This window comes from Homarus americanus, unplaced genomic scaffold (genome assembly GCF_018991925.1).
Source record: "Homarus americanus isolate GMGI-L3 unplaced genomic scaffold, GMGI_Hamer_2.0 scaffold5831, whole genome shotgun sequence".
Classification (NCBI taxonomy): domain Eukaryota; kingdom Metazoa; phylum Arthropoda; class Malacostraca; order Decapoda; family Nephropidae; genus Homarus; species Homarus americanus.
Window position 1 is genome coordinate 636,348 of NW_024719604.1, and position 17,213 is coordinate 653,560.

The window sequence follows — 17,213 nt, forward strand, 5'->3', positions numbered from 1 at the left end:
GGTCTGTTATTTCTCTTGGGGCCTGTTATCTCTCGTGAGGTATGTTATCTCTCAGGGTCTTAACTCCTTTGTGGTCGGTTATCTCTTGGGGTTTGTTATCTTTTTTAGGGTTTGCTATCTTTTGGGGTTTGTTTTATATCTTGGGGTCTGTTATCCTTTTTGGGGTCGTATCTCTTTTTGGGTCTGTTATCTCTCTTTTTGGGTCTGTTATCTCTCTTTTTGGGTCTGTTATCTCTTATTGTTATTATATCTTAAACTTGGAATCAGGAGTGAAGTGTTAGCACAGGGACAAGCAAAGTTCACACTGATTATAAAGTTAAGATGTTGATACCGTGACGAGGAGGGAGAGTTAATGTTAAGTAGAAATATAAGTTATTTGAAGATAAGACAATTTAGTGATTAAGTGTTATCAAAGGTTATTATTAACTTGGTGTTCTTATGTATAAAATGTGTTATTATATATATTTAGGTGTTATTATATACATGTAGGTGTTATTATATATATGCAGGTGTTATATACAACTAGGTGTTATTAAAATATAGAACCAGCAGTTTAATACATATATAGGCAGGTGTTAGGGAGTGTGTGGTGTACTAACCCGCTGTTGTGTTTGACAGAGACGGTGCCGGTGTTGCTGCTGGTAGGCGGGGTAGTGGCCCTTGTCGTGGTCGCTGTGGTCGTCGCATCCCTCATCCTCTGTAATAAACGACACTCTACCATCAAAGGTGAGTGAGTGAGTGTGTGTGTGTGTGTGTGTAGTTTTGAGTGTGTGTGAGAATGTGAGTGTGTGTGAGAGAGTGAAGGAGAGAAGTGTGTGTGCGTGTGTGTGTGTTAATGAGATGATTTTAATTTTACAAAAAGTATTATTATTTCTTATATGTATTACCATTCAGATAAATTATATATTTTATTACTGAATTGTCACTACTAAGCAGACGAAACCTAACCTAACCTAACCTAACCTAACTTAACCTAACCTAACCTAACCTAACCTAATCTAATCTAATGTAACTCAATCTAACCAAAACTACCCAATTCAACATCAAATGAGTTAACTTTGGATAAAATGGTTGTTACTATATTAAGTTCACGTAAGTTGCTTCACTTATTAAATTAAAAAAACTATTAAAAGCAATTATTATTTGGCTAATGGTGATTTTAGTAACTATATTTATTTTTTATTTTTTTGAATAATAAAGATTTTAAAACTTTCATTTGTATTGTAAAATTACTAATTTGTCTCACATTAACTGGATCATAAAACTAACCAAAGTTTTTCTAATTTGGATAATGAATAATAACTTTATCTTCATTAGTTATTAAAACTTTCTCTACATACTTTAATGTAATTATAAATAAAATTCTCCACGCCGATTGAAAAAAATATATATATTCGAAGCAAGAGCAACTAATGGGACGTCACTAAGAATATTTTATTTACCCAACGCCAGACGATTTTTTATTCATCTGAGAGGCGACCCATACACAAGGGGTTAAGGCGAGACATTGTATTTTCCCAGGGTGACTGTGGTATTTTCTTTCGGTTTTGGATGAAGAAACTCCTAAAAGCTACTAAGATATAGGAAACGCTGGTATATATTGCAAGCCAAACACAAGGTACAGTACACCTCTAGGCCCTCACCACAGAGCGTCACAATACATGATGGTTCGGTAGACGTACAGACAAGGACAGGTTTTCCACGAACAGATGTGCAAAGTTGTTTATTTTTCTCACTTACCAAACTAAACCTACCTCTCCCACCTACCTCTCTCCCCTCCCACCTACCTCTCTCCCCTCCCACCTACCTCTCTCCCCTCCCACCTACCTCTCTCTCCCCTCCCACCTACCTCTCTCCCCTCCCCCTACCTACCTCTCTCCCTCCCACCTACCTCTCCCACCTACCTCTCTCCCCTCCCACCTACCTCTCTCCCCTCCCACCTACCTCTCTCCCCTCCCACCTACCTCTCTCCCCTCCCACCTATCCCACCTTAACCTAACCTAACCAAAACTCAACATGGAGGCAGCGTGGCCGTCACTGCACTCGACAGCCTTCACTTCCCCAACTGTAATGTTAGGTACCCATTCACAGCCGAGTGAACTAGGGGTGCTCTGGGATCGAAGTAAAGACCTTTAGGACAGGAGGCGAGAGTTGTATCCATTCGGCTACACCAATCAACCAAACCAGAGCAGACCTCATCTAACTTAACCTTACTTAACCTAAAACAGACCTCACCACGAAACCTATCCTATCCAAACTTAACCAAACATTACCTAACCTAACAATGTAAACCTAACGAAAATAAAAAACAGACCTACTGTAACTTAACCAAACATAAACTAACCAAACCTAACCTAAATAAAAAACAGACCTACTGTAACTTAACCAAACCTAACCTAACCTAAACTAACCTAATCTAACCAAACCTAACCTAAATCAGATCAAACCTAACCTACCCTACCCAAATCTAACCTAACATAACGGTAGGAATAGTTGACGAGAGGTGGGGTGTGGGTACAGGTCAGAGGCAACATGTGACTGGTGCTGCAGTTTTGTGTCAAGGATGTAGCGGTGAGGGCGACAGTAACGAGCCTTTAAATATGTCTCTTTCTAACACACACCTGAGGGACTGTTACCCACCCCTGGTTTATGTGGGAGAGAGAGGAGTGGAGAGAGGTGGGTGGGAAGAGAGAGGGAAGGTGGTAGGGAGAGGAGCGAGATGAAGGGAGGGAAGATGGGAGGAGGAGAAGGGGGGGATTATAAGAAAGGGTGAGAAGATGGTGGGGTGAGACTGGTGAAAGGGAGGGGGAGGAAGACGAGAGGGAGGGCAGAGGGAGAGAAAGGCATTGGGGAGAATAATAAGGGAATGATAGTGGTAAATGGTGATGAGACAGAAGTGACGGTCAGGAGGTAGTGAGTAAATTCCTACAGAATTGTCCCGTTAACAGTGGTCTTCAAGGGACAGTAAGGTGATGTTATAACGTATTAGTTAACAGACTTCGCCAGGGTGGAGGGACGGGGAAAATAGTGCACGACCATCTCCTTAGGTAGGCGTCTCGCACCACCCTACCACATATGCATATAAGGAACACACACACACACACACACACACACACACACACACACACACACACAGATTAATAATAATGATGTATAAACAATCTCTTCACGGGTTGAGATAGCAGCAACAGCAACAACAGCTTCCTCGCCATTACTGTTCTGAGTCATTAGTTGTTAATCAATGTTCCTAAAAATTTCGTTTCGTCTCGTCAAGTAGTGCTGGGAAAAAGAACGCCACACACCTACTCAGCGGAACGATACACCACGACACAGCTTTCAGGGCTAGTACGTTCCAAATGGCTGAAACATCGGGGTTGAAATTGAAAGGGAAATTGAAATCGTACAGATAACAGCGGCCGAGGGTTGCCCAAATAAAACTAACACTCGGTTCTGAAAATAACTGGAAAAAAAATCTGAAAGTATGTGGAAATATTGGAGGGCCTCTGAGGACAGACATTCGTACACACTTAACACAACATTGCGTAGGTGTGTTGGAGGGGTGCGGGGCGTGTGTAGGTGTGTTGGAGGGGTGCGGGGCGTGTGTAGGTGTGTTGGAGGGGTGCGGGGCGTGTGTAGGTGTGTTGGAGGGGTGCGGGGCGTGTGTAGGTGTGTTGGAGGGGTGCGGGGCGTGTGTAGAGGGTGCAGGGGCGTGTGTGCCAGGTGTGTTGGAGGGGTGCAGGGGCGTGTGTGGGTGTGTTGGAGGTGCAGGAGCGTGTGTGGGGTGTGTTGTTGGAGGGTGCGGGCGTGTGTGGGTGTGTTTAGGTGGTGCGGGGCGTGTGTGGGTGTGTTGGAGGGGTGCAGGGCGTGTGGGTGTGTTGGAGGGTGCAGGGCGTGTGTGGGTGTGTTGGAGGGTGCGGGGCGTGTGTGGGTGTGTTGGAGGGGTGCAGGGGCCGTGTGTGGGTGTGTTGGAGGGGTGCAGGGCGTGTGTATGTGTGTTGGAGGGTGCAGGGGCGTGTGTAGGTGTGTTGGAGGGTGCAGGGGCGTGTGTAGGTGTGTTGGAGGGGTGCAGGGGCGTGTGCTTGGGTGTGTTGGAGGAGTGCAGGGCGTGTGTGGGTGTGTTGGAGAATTGCAGGGCGTGTGTAGGTGTGTTGGAGGGGTGCAGGGCGTGTGTAGGTGTGTTGGAGGGTGCAGGGCGTGTGTGTAGGTGTGTTGGAGGAGTGCAGGGGCGTGTGTAGGTGTGTTGGAGGTGCAGGGCGTGTGTGGGTGTGTTGGAGGGGTGCAGGGCAGTGTGGGGTGTGTTGGAGGGGGTGCAGAGGCGTGTGTGGGTGTGTTGGAGGTGCAGGGCGTGTGTAGGTGTGTTGGAGGAGGTGCAGGGGCGTGTGTAGAGTGTGTTGGGAGGGTGCAGGGCGTGTGTAGGTGTGTTGGGAGGGTGCAGGGGCGTGTGTGGGTGTGTTGGAGGGTGCAGGGGCGTGTGTAGGTGTGTTGGAGGGTGCAGGGCGTGTGTAGGTGTGTGTTGGAGGGTGCAGGGCGTGTGTAGGTGTGTTGGAGGGGGTGCAGGGCGTGTGTGGGTGTGGAGGGTGCGGGGCGTGTGTAGGTGTGTTGGAGGGGTGCAGGGGCGGTGTGGGTGTGTTGGAGGGTGCAGGGGCGTGTGGGGTGTGTTGGAGGGGTGCAGGGCGTGTGTAGGTGTGTGTTGGAGGTGCAGGGGCGTGTGTAGGTGTGTTGGAGGGTGCGGGGCGTGTGGAGGTGTGTTGGAGGGGTGCAGGGGCGTGTGTAGGTGTGTTGGAGGGTGCAGGGGCGTGTGTAGTTATTGAGACATTTAAATTAAAAACACGCTTGTTGAAGGTGACTTAAGCCTGAAGAAAAAATACTAATAAAAATACTGATAAAATCCTTTTGTTGTAGTATTTTTATATAACTTCCTCTTGTAGGTATTATAAACTTTTCCTACTTTGATGATTAAAAATAATTAATACAAGAGAGAAATTGGTCAACATTTTATTTATATTTTTTGATCTTTATAAATTAAAAAAATGGGGTGATACGGATTTATGTCTGTCTGTCTGTCTGTGCGTCTGTTTGTCTGTCTAACACAATATTAATGTCCCCTTTATAACATCTGTTTATATTAGTTACTAGGGGATCGCACTCTTTCGCTAGGCCACGGTAGGACGCCACCCTCCGGGAGGCTCCACATTGTCTCACTGTAGTGCATTAGGTAGACCATTTTTGGTTTTGCCATTAGCAGCAAGTATGTACAGATTTTGCCAGTTCCACTTTGGAGCATCAACATAGAACTGTCCATGAGAGAAGCAAGGAAACACCAGGTTTAGGCCAACCATCTTTGGGACTGTCCTGGCTTTTTGTAGATGGTCATGGCAAGCTCACTTTAACCGGGAACTGAAGTCGCTTGAACTCAAATGGCAGGTCAGTGGTGATGAGAGGTATCCTTGGTATAAAAACGTCCTCTCCTTTAGCTTTTCCTGTGTATTGTAGCTTCAGTACATGTGGCATCATGTTCTTCACCACCAGTCTTGTGCCATTGCAGAGGATTGGTGGTTCAAGATTCTTAAGAGCATTATAGGAGTTGCAATCTTGAGAGTGAGGTGGAAGGAGGCATTCCAGCGGGCTCCAAAGAATTAAGGAATTCTGTAGGGTACTGGACTGCTTGGTCCTGGTCGATTACTGTATCAACAGATTTGAATGAGTCTCACTGCCTGGAAGCTGTCTGAGTAGAATCACGTTGATTTCAGCCACTGTTTCATTCTTTGGTGCCAGAATTGCGCGTTCACGGAGCCACTTGTGATCCTTGTAGTGGTGGATAATGTTTGGGTAGACCATGTTAGTGAGCTCAGTTGAGGACTTTACAACATACATCCTTGAGAATGATTATTTGTCCTTCTGAATCAACAGGAAAAGTTCTTCCCAATCTGTAGTGAAGGTTTGCAAACCGTCCAGCATCTGATCTCCTTGTAGATGTACTCTCATGTTTGTGGATAGGGTGAGTGTCTGAACACTTCTCCAAAGGAATGATGCCTTGAGGCATTTATCCCAGACTATGAGGCTGCATTTTCTAAGAGTTTTGCCGATCCTTTTTGATGTTGCACACTGGATTCTCATTGTGAGCTAGGTTGAGAGGCGACCTGGGGTCAATGGTGTTGTAATTAACGTGTAGTATGGGTGTTGTAGTGACCGTGTAGTACTGGTGTTGTAATGAACGTATAGTACGGGTGTTGTAGTGAACGTGTAGTACGGGTGTTGTAGTGAACGTGTAGTAGTATATATAAGGATAAAATTATCTATAATACGTGGGATGTGATACGACTTTTCAACCTCTGTGTATTGCAACGGGTCGGGTCGGGTTGGGTGTGTCGGATCGGGTTGGTTGGAGTTTTTGAGATCTCCACATGACCACTTTAGCCATGCCAAGTTTGGTCGGCGGCTCATTCGCTAGGCCACGGTAGGACGCCACCCTCCGGGAGCTCCACATTGTCTCACTGTTCAGTCCCCAAACTTCTTCCATCAATAGTTCATTAACGGTGTATGTAAGTTCCACTACAACGGTACAGCAAAGTATATTTTTAGCATTAAACTGTTATTATTTTTTGTCTAATCATCACTACATATAACACCATCCATCATCACTACATATAACATCCATCATCACTATATATAATATCATCCATCATCACTACATATAACACCATCCATCATCACTACATATAACACCATCCATCATCACTACATATAACACCATCCATCATCACTACATATAACACCATCCATCATCACTACAGATGGGTAAGTAGTTCCGAGATTCTCCTGCGGACACACACACAAACACACACAGACATATTCTTCTTTGTTTTATATATATAGATTAGTCTTTAGCACTTTGTAAAATACTGACTCCTAATACTAGAAGTTGGCCATCAACTCACACCCCCACCATCAACTCTCACACCCCCACCATCAACTCTCACCCCCACCATCAACTCTCACACCCCCACCACCAACTCACACCCCACCATCAACTCTCACCCCATCAACTCTCACACCACCACCATCAACTCTCACACCCATCAACTCTCACACCCCCACCATCAACTCTCACACCCCCACCATCAATACACACCCCCACAACTCTCACCCCACCATCAACTCTCACACCCCCACCATCACTCACACCCCCCACCATCAACTCTCACCCCCACCATCAACTCTCACCCCCACCATCAACTCTCACCCCCCACCATCACTCTCATCCACCACCATCAATCACACACCCCCCACCATCAACTCACACACCCCCACCATCAACTCCACACACCCCCGACCATCATCACCCCCCACCATCAACTCTCACACCCCCACCATCAACTCTCACACCCCCACCATCAACTCACACACCCCACCATCAACTCACACCCCCACCATCAACTCACACACACCCCCACCATCAACTCACACACCCCGACCATCAACTCACACCCCTACCATCAACTCTCACACCCCCACCATCAACTCACACCCCCACCATCAACTCACACACCCCCGACCATCAACTCACACCCCCACCATCAACTCTCACACCCCCACCATCAACTCTCACACCCCCACCATCAACTCACACCCCCCACCATCAACTCACACACCCCCACCATCAACTCACACCCCACCATCAACTCACACACCCGACCATCAACTCACACCCCTACCATCAATTCTCCCACCCCCACCATCAACTCACACCCCCCACCATCAACTCACACACCCCCACCATCAACTCTCACACCCCCACCATCAACTCTCACACCCCCACCATCAACTCACACCCCACCATCAACTCACACACCCCCCACCATCAACTCACACACCCCCGACCATCAACTCACACCCCCACCATCCAACTCTCACACCCCCACCATCAACTCTCACACCCCCACCATCAACTCACACACCCCCACCATCATCTCACACACCCACCATCAACTCACACCCCACCATCATCTCACACACCCCCACAATCAACTCTCACACCCCCACCATCAACTCACACACCCAACTCTCACCCCCACCATCAACTCTCACCCCCCACCATCAACTCTCACCCCCACCATCAACTCTCACCACCACCATCAACTCACACACCCCCACCATCAACTCTCACACCACCATCAACTCTCACACCCCCACCATCAACTCTCACACCCCCACCATCAACTCTCACACCCCCACCATCAACTCTCACACCCCCACCATCAACTCTCACACCCCCACCATCAACTCTCACACCCCCACCATCAACTCTCACACCCCCACCATCACCTCCACCCCCCCACCATCAACTCACTACCCCACCATCAACTCTCACACCCCCACACATCAACTCACACCCCCACCATCAACTCTCACACCCCCACCATCCACCCACACCCCCACCATCAACTCTCACACCCCCCACCATCAACTCTCACACCCCACCATCAACTCACACCCCCCACCATCAACTCACACACCCCGACCATCAACTCACACCCCCACCATCAACTCTCTCACACCCCACCATCAACTCTCACACCCCCACCATCAACTCTCACCCCCACCATCAACTCACACACCCCCCCACCATCAACTCACACCCCCACCATCAACTCCACACCCCCACCATCAACTCTCACACCCCCACCATCAACTCACACACCCCCACCATCAACTCACACACCCCACCATCAACTCACACCCCCACCATCAACTCACACACACCCCCACCATCAATTCACACACCTCCACCATCAACTCACACACCCCCACCATCAACTGTCACACCCCCACCATCAACTCTCCCCAAATTTGCCTCCTGAAGCTATACGTGACTCGAAGTAGGAAATTGATGGACCCTTGAAGAGTCATATTTTTTATCAACTTGGGACACTCCATCAATCTCTACCCACTTCTCACGACCCCTGGAGGTAATAGTGACCCTTCTTGTTGTGAGACGTAAGCCGAAAATCGCACTGGATTATTCAGGAGTTTGAACCTTGTAGCGGAGTGACGTAAGGACAATATTGATGATGGAGAACAATTCTTGTTGTTGTTGTTGTTTTGATAATAGTGTGTGTTGTTTGGGCTGGGGGGGGGTTGTTGACTTGTCGGGTTGATTGATTGATTGATGATTGATTGGTAATTGATTGATTAATTGTCTTATTACATAGTACAAAATTTGCACAACTAAACTATATATAAGTTCGTGTCTTTGTTCTGATTACTCTCTCTCTTTCACAATTTGGATTTGATCTCGAGGAAAAAAAATCAAAATAGGTCACCTTAGGGTTAGAATAGGTCGTGAGCTTTGTGGGTCAATAGAACGAAGGTCAAAGGTCATACCCAATCTGTCCGATGATTGGTCAGGTTTGTATTCTTGTTTCTTTGTTTACGTATTTTTTGGTTTAAGAGATTCCTGGAAGGTTATTACCGGAAGAGTTAAGGAGATGGTAGGACTGGTGATGGTGGTAGTTGTTGTTGTTGTGGTGGTGGTGTTTTTTCCGTGTCGGGAGGGTAGTGGTTCCTCCAAAATTATTACCACAATCGTCTCTTATTACAATTATTATCATCATCATCCTCATCACTGTCAATATAACCACCCACCTTTGTCCCTACCACCACCACTACCACCATCGTCCCCTACCAACATAACCACCACCACCTGTTCATTTTAAACCAACAACAATCAAAAATATTTTCCCCGTTTTTGCAATATGAATTCCTTAACACAGGAGTCCTACCTCTCCCATCTTCCCTCCTCCATAAGCACCATAAACCCACGACCATACCACAGGACCACCGACCATCACGACCTACACGGCATAGCACTATCTGGCCCCTAGCAGTCACTTCCTTCTCACGTATTCACCAAAAATTTCGAGGAAGGAAACGCTTGTTACACGGCAGCTTTCCCTATTAATTACACACGTACCGTAATACTGTGTGTGTGTGTGTGTGTGTGTGTGTGTGTGTGTGTGTGTGTGTGTGTGTGTGTGTGTGTGTGTGTGACTAATAATAATTAATTATTTATTGAAAATGTTCAGCAACCAAAAGTCTGAACTACACAGAGTTGTATCCCTCATAATTTTTAATTGTGTCTGTAATAGTGTATTAATAACCTGGCTACGCGCTTAAAGACTTTACTCGGGAAGGGCAGTAATGATATTATAATAACAACAACAAAGGCTGAAAATATATAGTGGGCAAAAATTACTTATTACATGCATTAAATATGGTGGGGGGTCGCTTACCAAAGGTTTTCATTAGAGAAAGTGAAAAGGAACATAAAGTGAACACACAGATTTATTGTTTACAGCGGATGTCAGAGACTGGGGTCTTGCCCAGCTGTGTGAGGTCACGTTGGCCAAGTTGTGTTGAGGTGTTATCACCAAACTCGTAGTGTAGTAACTTTTTCACAGATGGTGTTATGAGGGACCTCACTTGAAGTAGTAATTAACTCATTCATTACGTGGCGTCATAGTGTCACGGGACCTGGTGTGGTGTCATTAGACCTCACTCCCTAACGTGTGGTGTAGTGGTGGAATACAGAGATCACATCCTCCACTGTTCCCAGGCTCCCCATCGTGGACGGACTAACGCCTCACAGCCTGGTTGTTGGGCCCAGGGCGGTTGCCCGGAGCCTACTGGTGGTGTGAAGGTTAACTTGGCCACCACTCTCACCTGTTAGAGTTTAATGTTGTTTTCAATGCTTTCCAAAACGAAGTATCTTAACCCTTCAGTGTGTGTGTGTGTGAGGGGGTTGGATAATTTAAAATATGCTTTTCTAACTTAGTCTAATAATTAAAATAATAAATCCTTGCAATTATTAGCTTCAAAAAAGTGAAATATTATTTTTTCTCAATAATAACAGAAATATTTTAGAAACTTTTTGGAAAACTCCTGGAAAACAAGTCTATTATAACCAGGGATCTATTGAAGGGAGTGATTTTTTTGTTCATTTAAAAAATAAAATATATCATTACACAAGTCAGGGTTTTTATGTAACTTACTGTAAAAATACAAACATTCTTTATAATGACCCGGGGCGGGATTTTTCGTGTAATACCAAAAACCTTGGATTTTTAATATTTTATTATTTTTTTTTTAATTTACTTTTTTTCCGGGAATTTGTTTGTTCTTTTATTGAAGATCTAGGATTCTAGGGATTTTTTCTCTGTAATAAACTAGGGATTTTTATCTGTAATAATATGAACTTGGGTATTTATTTACATACATTCTTTATAAAAACAAAAGGACAAAAACAATGTTACGGCGATAAAGAGAATTTCTGTCAAATCTTATTGCAAAAAAAATAAAAATTACAGATTTAGTCTCGTATTTCTTCCCCTGAAAGAACACAAATAATAACAATGGTCAATTATCTTGTTACTGTTTTATGGATAATAGTAATAATAATAATAATAATAATAATAATAATAATAATAATAATAATAATAATAATAATAATAATAATAATAATAATAACTTCTAGCTCATCCTCGACCTATAGTGTGTGTGTGTGTGTGTGTGTGTGTGTGTGTGTGTGTGTGTGTGTGTGTGTGTGTGTGTGTGTGTGTGTGTGAAACAGAGAGAGCGAGAGTATCGAAATTTTACACACACATTGTCACAAGTTTGTATTGAGGAAAGTAGAAGACATGTCAATTAAAAAGAAAAGTAAGAGACGCAGAAGTGGTTTTGAAGTGCATGAGAAAGAGACGGAAATAATAATAAGAAAAGATAATAAAGAAGAATTAATTAAATATCCTCAATTAGAGTCTTAAGTCCAGGGCCCCTCGGAGAACCACTTGTTGATTATCACTCTCTGACTCCGGTAGATAAATCACCTCTGGTTACTGTGGAGACTCGCTGAAATTCCTACCACGCTCCCTTGATGTTGGGGATTGCTTACTCTAGCTACTGAGAGGAGAGGAGAAGGGGAGGTAGGGGAAGAAGGGTATGGTACGGAGGGGAAATTAACCTACGAACCTTTGAGATTCTTGGTATCACCTGCAGATTAGGTTAGCGATAGGTAATGTTTGGTTAACGATAGGTTAGGTTATGTTAGCGATAGGTTAGGTTATGTTAGCGATAGATTAGTTAGGATAGCCTTAGATTAGGTTAGCATTAGCGTTAGGTTAGCGTGGTTAATTATTCTTAAGGTGAAATAAACTGTAGAGAGGTTAGGTCAGGTCAGGTGATCTTTTTGTATAGATAACCAGATAAAGTCACCAAATACTGCACTGTCAAGCCCCCACTTTTGGTCAAGTCTCGGTATAATTACGACGCCATATTTATGCCATACCTTAATGGATATCTTCCAGGCGTTATTATACCACCAACTAATTACAAAAGTTAATTTAGAAATCTCTTGATACTAATTACCTCGTTATTAAATTCCTGACGAGCGCCGATAAATTGATTACTTGCGCCTTTATCAACAGGATATTAGGCAGACGTCGACCAGCGTAATTAACACAAAGATACGACTTAATAATAATTCTCCTCCGCAAGATCTGACGTAACCCGCCTCAGCTGATATGAACGAGGAGTGATATTAACCCTTGCCTTACTACACGTTATGTTAGTTAATTGTCCTGAGTGTTAGGTGCTGTTAACCCCTTGAGTACGATGTTAACCCCTTCAGTAAGATATTAACATTTGTCTCACTACACGTTATGTTAGTTAATTGTCCTGAGTGTTAGGTGCTGTTAACCCCTTGAGTACGATGTTAACCCCTTCAGTAAGATATTAACCCTTTGAGTACGATGTTTTAACCCTTTGAGTTCAGTGACTTAGATCAGTAAGAATTTGATTTTTGTAAGATTACTTAACCCCTTGAGTACGATGATTTAACCCCTTGAGTACTATGTCTTGACCCCCCGAGTACAGTGAATTAGCACAATGAATATGCAGTCTCAAAAGCCAACACACTGTACATTAAAATATTAAAATTAAATGAACAACAGTGTGTGTGTGTGTGTGTGTGTGTGTTTTAGTTCACCCCACACTGGCTTAACAACTCGCTCTGCCATACGTGTCACCTCAATAAACAAGTGTCCCTGAAACACCTGTAAGCTTATGACAGGTGCTTACACAGGTCTCGCAAATGCTCCACATACACGCGGAGTAACATCTGATTATCGCTTATGTTGTTGGCAGCACAGAGTTGCTTATTACTGAAATCTACGAGCGTGTTGGTCTTCGAATGATGATTGGAGAGACAATGGGCAGATTAAGATGTCGTGCGTGATTACAGAGTCGTTTAATGTACTACCACTTGATCCCTCGCTTAACTTACTGATTAGTGTTATGTAAGCAGATGACTAAAACTCCCCTAAAAAAATCATGGTAACTATTCACGCTTAACAGAACCACTTAAGGTAATTTGTTTTATTATTATTATTATTATTATTATTATTATTATTATTGTTGTTGTTGTTTGTGATTATTTTTCAAGTTATCCAACACCTGTCAAAACACATTCAGTTAGGTCCGGAATGGTGAGAGTTCAGTTACCAATAACAAATAATAATAATAATAATAATAATAATAATAATAATAATAATGATAATAATGATGATAATAAGACCATTGCGAATTACTGTCTGCGTGTGACGGTAACAAAGATGTGAAATAGGTAAACACTGGTTTGGAAATAGAGTAGTGGATGAGTGGAACAAGTTACCAAATATCATCTTTAACTCGAATATGCTGGATCGCTTCAAACACAGGTTGGATGCTTATGAGCAATAGGGGGTTAAAAACGGACTGACCAATACCATGCAGTTTCTACCCCATTCTGTGATCTTATGATACCTGAACATTTTTAATCTGTCTGATAGTTTCCTGTTACCTGTAATATACTTTACCTGTCTGGTCTACCCGGCCTATATTAAACCACGCTCACCATTTGACTACGTTGGTCTAACTTTCTGAAGATAATTAAGTTTGGGTTTAACATTTTTGACGGTGGTTTAATTTTTGGAGGACGGTGGTTTTATATTTTGAGGACGATGGTTTAAAGTTTTATGATGATGGTTTAATATTTTAACGACAATGGCTTAAAATATTGAGGACGTTAGCTTAAACTTTTTAGGACGATGGTTTAATATTTTGACGGCAAGGGTTTAAACGTTTGAAGACGATGGATTACTGTTTTGGAGACGTTGGTTTAACCTATTGAGGACGGTGGGTAAACTCGGACGACGATGGCTTAACATACTGAGAGGACGATGGTTTAACTTTTTGATGTTGATGGTTTAACCTTTTGTTGACAATAACGAAGATGGTTTAACACTTTATGGACGATGGTTTAACTTTTTGATGTTGATGGTTTAACCTTTTGTTGACAATAACGAAGATGGTTTAACACTTTATGGACGATGGTTTAACTTTTTGATGATGATGGTTTAACCTTTTGTTGACAATAACGAAGATGGTTTAACACTTTATGGACGATGGTTTAACTTTTTGATGTTGATGGTTTAACCTTTTGTTGACAATAACGAAGATGGTTTAACACTTTATGGACGATGGTTTAACTTTTTGAAGGTACTGGGTTTACGCCTTTACAACGCTGCTCGTGTTATGGTGTATTTTGACATTAATTTACTTATTTACAAACTCTTCACAAACGTTTTGCTTACTCTTACTAATGAGTTTGAAATCGTTCTAAAACTCACGCCCCCTACTGGTACTGGGCAAGGACATCCAGACCTTCCCATTCCCATCAACACCAAGAACACCCTTTCCTCACCCTTTCCCTCTCACCTGAAATGAAGTTAAAATCATTGCGAAAAAGAGTCACCTGTCAGCTGATGGCGGCACTGATTTACACACCTTCCCATCAACGTGAAAATATCCTCTTTCTCCCCATTCAAAACGAAGTTAAAGTCATTTCGAAACTCATCCCCTATCAGCTGCCGGGAATCTAGTTATGTGGGTGCCCAACATCGTAGTCCCACCCTCCTCCTCCGTCTGTTCTGCATGAAGTGAATAATAGTGCGAGACTCATCCTGTTGCTAGTATTATCAAGCATTGAATGAGAGTGAACGGAAAATGCTACAATATTCGTCACGCCGCAAAAATTAAGACTCGTTAACTCCAGGTCGGGTTTGTTACTTTACATGACCAAACGCTGACCGGTCTCCCTTGTTCTTATAAATATTGACGATGGAGGCGTCTTTAAGAGCTTGGGGGATTTCCTCCTTTTCCCATATATTCTCCAGGAGAGAGTGGAGACAGGTAAGTAGAGGTTCCTCCTGCTTTATAAACCTCGGCTGGGATTCCATCAGGCCCTGAGGCTTTGTTATTTTTCATATGTTTGATGGCATAGCTACCTCATCCAGGGATGGGGATAGCTGAGGTGGGTCATCTCTGGATGCTGGTGTCAGGACATTCACATTGGTGTTTAGCAGTGAATAGTAGTGCTCTTTCCAGTGCTGAAGGAGGCCTTCATCGTCTTAAATTAGGGAGATACCGTCAGATGAGCAGAGGGGGGCTGCGCCATGAGTGATTGGCCCATGAAATGTTTTAGTGGAATTGAAAAATTCGCGCATCTTGTGCTGATCTACAAGTCTTTGTGTTTCACATGCTTTATTTTTAAGCCAGTCGTTTTTAGACTGCTAAGTTCACGCTGGGCCTCCGGTGTCTTCTTGCCGAAGGTATCGGCTTTGGTCCGACTTGAGGGTTGTTCGGCCAGTCAGTTAAAGCAGCACGTTTATCATCGACGAGTACATTGATTTCCGGGTCATTTTCATCAAAACCAGTCCTGGTGTATTCTTTCGATCTGGCCGAGGGTCTCTGCAGGTTTTGTTCATGACAGTGTCGAGAATATTCCTTCCGTCACTGGGATTTGGGTTGTTTGCTGTTGGGTTGTCTATCAGCCCATGTTCGAGCTGCTCTCTGAAAGCATGTGCTACTGCCGGGTCTTTTAGACGCTTAGTGTTAAAACCTCTTCTGGAGGCTTGCTGCCTTCGCCGTTTTGGGGCGACGTGAAATGAGAGATTGGCACTGACGAGCCAGTGATCAGTGTCACAGTGGTCTGAGCCATGCATGGCTTGGGTGGTGCGGACATCTCGGCGATCTCTTTCTCTGCCTAAACAAGGTATTGGTGATAGTGAGGTTGTGTGCAGCACACTTGCTGAGGAGGAGTAGGCCGTTGGGATTACACTTGCCTAGTCCATTTCTCTTTATGATTCCCTGCTAAATGTCAGCATCTCTGCCAACTCTGGCATTGAAGTCACCAGGAGCACAACATTATCTTCTCTAGGGATAGAGGTTAGCACTACAGAGGTCGGCATAAAAGGCCTCCTTGATGTCATCCTCTGCATCCAGTGTTGTATTGGGGCGTATACATTGATGAAGAAGGCATGGCGTGAGTAATTTAGTGGACTTTCAGCGTCATGAGGGGTTCGTTAATCCCAACAGGCATTTACAGTTAGCCTATGTAGGATGCATTGGCGGATGGCAAAGCCAACTCCATAAATGTGGTTTCTCTCCGCAGCAGGCTTACCCTTCCAGAACAGGGTATAGTCAGACCCCCGTTCTGTGAGTTGACCCTTGTCTGGGAGCCATGATTCACTAATGGCTGCTATGTCGATGTTATACCTCGCCAGCTCTTTTGCCACAAGGGCAGTTCTTCTTTCAGAAGGCTCATTTGTTCCAGTATCCAGAAGGGTCCTGACATTCCATTCAGCAACCATAAGAGGTTGCAAAGTTTGTTTTTGTTTTGTTCTGTGGTTATGGTTGTGTTTTTGACCGCATAAGGATGACCTTACTGGGTGCGGTTGCTCAGTCAGGTTGGTTCTTTAGACAGGCTATGTTTAGGGCACCTTTTCGAGTGGCTCCTCGAAAGGGCTGCTCAGTTGCACATACAAGATCGGATTGCTCTGCTGCCTAGATCCCAGTGTATAAACGACCGTCTTATCTGTGCCGCCCATGTGCAGAGTTTTATAGAGACTCCCGGCAGTCATCTCTGTCCCCGTCGCCACTCGTCCGTCGCCATAGGACTTTTGGGGGTATAGGGGTTTTGATGATGGTGAGGTGGATGATGGCTGCGCGTGAGTTGATTTATGTGGTGAGGGAGGAGCGCAGGTCAACCACACATCTTGGCTCTCCTTTTCCTGATCCAGTGGTGCAAGTGTTGCAACGACTGGGGAGAGGGAGAGTTG

General features: G+C 44.3%; 1 protein-coding gene across 1 annotated transcript in view; it reads left to right on the forward strand.

Moving 5' to 3' along the window:
- Positions 1 to 624: 624 nt before the first annotated feature.
- LOC121860111 overlaps positions 625 to 17,213 on the forward strand; it is a 63,639-nt gene continuing 47,050 nt past the window's right edge. Inside the window, exon 1 of the mRNA XM_042357139.1 lies at positions 625 to 726. The gene's annotated coding sequence lies outside the window, so the exon portion shown is untranslated. The remainder of the gene's footprint in view (positions 727 to 17,213) is intronic.